This window comes from Camelus bactrianus, chromosome 5 (genome assembly GCF_048773025.1).
Source record: "Camelus bactrianus isolate YW-2024 breed Bactrian camel chromosome 5, ASM4877302v1, whole genome shotgun sequence".
Classification (NCBI taxonomy): domain Eukaryota; kingdom Metazoa; phylum Chordata; class Mammalia; order Artiodactyla; family Camelidae; genus Camelus; species Camelus bactrianus.
The window spans coordinates 99,610,489-99,615,180 of record NC_133543.1 but is presented as its reverse complement, the minus strand read 5'-3'; the positions used below and the strand labels follow the sequence as shown (position 1 = coordinate 99,615,180).

General features: G+C 46.5%; 1 protein-coding gene and 1 pseudogene across 2 annotated transcripts in view; both read right to left on the bottom strand.

The window, feature by feature from the left end:
• Nucleotides 1-4,692, bottom strand: part of LOC105063572 (UDP-glucuronosyltransferase 1A6) — a 75,010-nt gene that overhangs the window by 38,187 nt on the left and 32,131 nt on the right. The gene's annotated exons all lie outside the window — the stretch shown is intronic.
• LOC105063626 (UDP-glucuronosyltransferase 1A3 pseudogene) lies at nucleotides 2,292-3,297 on the bottom strand (annotated as a pseudogene).

Here is a 4,692-nt window from a genome sequence, read left to right as displayed (position 1 = left end):
CCCTGATTACAGTGCAAGATATTTAGAAGAAAAAGAACATAGCCACAGTATATCTTAACTAGATAGGAATTATAAAACAAACTTTGTTTTTAAAAAAAATAGCCACTGATTCAAAGAAGAAATCAAAAACAGAAATTAACGTGAACAAAAAGAAAATGATAGCAATTTATACCAAAACCTAGGGATCAAGAACATGTTTTATTTATGACTTTCAATTCTTCATTATTAAGAAAACATTCAAGGACCTAAGGCTTACCTAAGGAAATGAGAAAAGCAACTCTAAAATGAACCAAAGGCAACAAGGATGATATCATTCATTTAAAAATAAACTGCAATCAATGGAAGAGAAAACAGCAATAGTACAAAGAATCAGCAAATCCTAGAGTTTTTTATAAAACCAATAAGATAATTCAACCCATCCTAAATCTTAAGAAGGAAAAGGAACACACATATAATAGATTTAGACTTCAATCTTTCATATTTTGAGATCAATTTCCATAAACATTTAAAGGAGTGATATATAAGGGTAAACAAAACAAAATAAATAAAAGTGACAAAATTCAAAGTAAAAGACCATTTAGTGGAACAAACATGACAACGGTGTGCTTAACCTGTTATGATACTTGAGGATTTCAATGTAAATGATCTGTCGTGTAACAAATAATTGGCACAAACCTATCTAAATGCCTCCAGATGACATACCTTGTCCTGCTCGGCATCTTCTAAATCACGAAAATGGATCTTATTTATTGTGTGCTCAGTGTGGCAATACTAAGGCCAGAATGCTTAGGTCACTCACCCAAGGTCATGCAGCTAGAAAAATGGGAGTGAAGACTTGAACCAATGCAGTCAAACTCCATACAATATATTCCCATTGGAAAACTAGAAGGAAAACAGCGGCAATAATTTTTAAATGCCTTCCGACTTTTCACTTTTTACAAATCTAACGGATACATACAGATTGTGTAACGGGACAAATGCACCACTTCAAGGAAGAAGAAAACCAAGTAGGTCAGATCCTTTGCAGGAAGAGGGCAGCGCTCAAGCGGTAGATCGTACGCTTAGCGTGCGCAAGGGGCTGGGTACAGTCTTCAGTGCCTCCATATTAAAAAATTAAATGAATAAACCTAATTACCTCCCCCCACCAACACAAACTAAACAGAAACACAGACCAAAAAATAAACACACAAAAAAATTGATTATCTGTGTTGTGAGCAAAAAAGGAAAATGAAGTCGGTGTTCTTGAAAATAATATATACATTAATAAACAGAGCTACGACAGTAAAAATACAAAACCTAGAAGACATTTAAAGCCATAGCAGTTAAGATCAATTCAATGACTATGGCATAAACGGGCAAAATACATGGCTAACTCGGTAGATTAAGAAGCAAATCCAGCCCCCTAGAGTCCTATTTCAATTGAACCCAAACATCCGGGGTTTTGTAAGATGCCTCTGGAATGATCAGGAAAGCCCTGTTACCGCCACGGAAACCTGGGGTGGGGTGTGGCGGGATAGGTCTGGTGATGCGGTCGACCCTGCCTAACAAACCCTTCCCTTTGAGACTCCTTTCTCAGCATCCCTACCCCCACCTTCATTACATTTATAGCCTCAGTTTTATCTCCTCCCTAGCCCTGCCCACCATCCTTAATGACTTCAGTGTCCCAAGCAGAAGACATGCAGTCCAATTCTGGTACATCCCCACATCACACACCAGACACCAACTCTCGGGCAGAAGACACCTCGTCAGCACGGTTCCATCTCTCAAAAGTTGGACTCGGTGATCTCTTGCTCCGATCACAGGAACCCCGTCTTCTCTCTCCACCATTGTGTCACTCCCATTTAGTTTATTAGACCTCTCTGAAACCTCTGCCTCCTTTGGGTGTTTAGGTCTCCTGTGACCACACCTCAGTCCCTTCCAACACTACACCACTAAGAACTATCGTGTCAACAAACGCAATTTGCTAGTTCTTAAATCCTGCTACTGAACACCATGAAGCAAAAACCCCGGTGGATGAGTTCACGGCTCAAGTTCTCTGCTCCTGCTCAGCTGGAGAAAACTGCACAACCACGACGTGGTGCCTTTACCAAAGGGCAGTCTGGGTTGAATCACACCATTGCTTCCCAAACCTATTACAGACCCTCACCCCTTCCTGTCACTCCTCTCAAAGACCATCACAAGCCTTCACCACACTACTGGAGACTCTTTAACGATTTAGCTCACCCAGGACTGTTGGCAAGAGACTGAGAGGTAGAAATACTTAGAAACATCAGTAGATAAATAAGTACCTGAATATAAGTTCTTCTTTAAATGGGTCGCACTTGGAACATGGACGGAATAAAAGCACCAATACAGACCTGAGATAGTGGTTTCCTGTTGGCACAGTTTATACCCCCAATGAAGACCATGTTGGGCATGACTGGCCGGGGGTAATCCATCACAAAGTCTCCTCTGAACAGCCACACGGACGCAGAGCTAAAAACTTCCACCAGCGACACCTCTCTCTGAAGAAGCTCGGACGCCATCCGTTGGTAAGGAGTGTAAGATGCGTGGCAAATGTACTTCAGGGCCAGAGGGTACAGCATGTTCTTGACCCTCTGAAGGAATGTCATGTGGTCTGAATTCCTTGTTAACAGCCTAGGAACGTACGAGAAAGGGTTTGGGCACGCTGTGCCCTCAACATCGAAGTCACATGGAATGAAACGCAGAAAGAACACCACAGGAAGGGACAGGTACTTGGCCAGCACTGCCCCGCAGGGGTAAACAGGGTCAGTTAACACCACATCAAAGGAACTGGCATTCAGGCGCCTGATCAGATCCTTGTGAGACAGCAGCCCCTCGCAAGACCTTTGAAAGATCATAGACACATTTTTCAAAACTAGCATTGTATTCCAAAACGTCTTTAGAAAATTTACTCTCTCAAAAACCAGATGAATATGGGCTATCATGAGGTAATCAAGTGTGTCCTGCGTGTACGTAGTAGCGTAGGTTTCCGTGGTGAAAAAGTCCTCTGGCTTGATGTGCGTGTTCACCTCTGGAGAAAGGACGACTGCGTGGTGGCCCCTGGCGTGGAGCTCCCGCACGGCCTCCCGCATGCTGAGCCAGTGGCTGCCCTCCATGGGGACCACCAGCACCTTCCCGCCCTCGGCCCAGGGCCCGGCGCACAGGCACAGCAGCAGTCCAGCCAGCACCTGGGGTCCCATGGCCGCGGTGGCCCGAGCCAGAAGCAACTGACTGCGGGGCAGGCTGTGCCTCCTACAGTGGTTTCCACTGTCTTTATCTTATCTCCCAGCCACGCAAGCAAAATGGCATGTAATTGGAGGCAAGTCCCCTCCTTACATTAATCATTACAGAATAAATCTATCCCTGTCTTTCAACATTTCTACCTTCTCCCAGCTAAAGACCAATCTCTCTTATCTCCAAAACAACTCATCTGACTCTGCTGCTCCCTCTGGGGGCATTCCAGTTCACTCTCTTATTTTTCATCCAGTTCCAAAGCGAGGCTGTGGACGCCCGTTTCCTTGGATCCTCTCCTGTTTCTCTGTGAACCATGCTCTGTGAAGGTGACACTGAGGTATGAGGAGACACCTCAGCCTTCGTCCCCATCCAGAACCTCTCTGCTGCAGGTGACCCTACTGGAAGCTCTTAAAACTCTTTCCCGCCATCATGGGGAACATGGAGCACATCCAGGAAATCAGACAGTATTGCTAAGACAGCTTTCTCTCAATGGAGACAACACTGGCTGTCTGTCTCATTCCTGTCCCACCCCAGGACGCCTTTCCTAGTGTGCACAGAGGAGTCTACTTGAAGCTGCTGTCAGATAAGGAACTATCTTTAGGGATCCTTGATGAAGACAACAGAAGTGTTGGTTGACATTCTATATCTGCCTCATGGAATAAGAGTTGCCATCATCTCAAGCATCAATGGGTAAGACCCCCCTTAGCAATGACATGGGAGGTCAGATCACTGTCCCCCAGGGCTGCTCGCCATGGGACCGAAGGGAGCCGTTCCCTGGTCTCAGATCAGGCTCCCTGAATTCTTCTCCTGACTGTTGGAGGCTCAAGTCTTCTGCTACTCTGTTTAGGGCCTGGGGTGTCCATTAATCTGGACCTTTATTGCATCTCGTAGTTTATGTGCAAATTTTTCTCCAAGGTCACTTGCAGCCCTAAGTCCTGGTGAGGACAGATTCCTCCAGCACAGGAGGCGTACATAATGTGGGGTCCCCTGCGCAACTCTTGATTCACATGCCCACGAGTCCAGCCCCGCCCCAGGGAGTGACGCCACGCGTGCTCAGTACATCTGAACATCTCCTTGTCCTTTCTGCCCTGGGGATGCGGCCAGAGGGCTCCTTGGGCTGCCCAGGCTTCCCTCGCCCTAAGCAAGCTCTTCTGCATCCTGGCGCTCCCCATAGCCACAACAAGTGCCAGGCCACGTGCTGGAGAGGCTGAGGGTTCCCTTTGGGAGTAAGTGACCCCCACTAGGGAACTTCACTGATAACGGAATCCAGCACCGAGCAAACACGTGCCCAACACGATGCTTCCTGGGTCACATGAGTTGCCACTGGGCAGGGAGCACCTGGCTTACCCATCCTTGTAGGCTGTGAGTCCAGGGTCCCAGTGTTCTTACTTCCCCTCCAACAGCCACATCTGTGCTCTCTTTTACGGAATCTTATTTCCGTCCCAGCCTCACAAC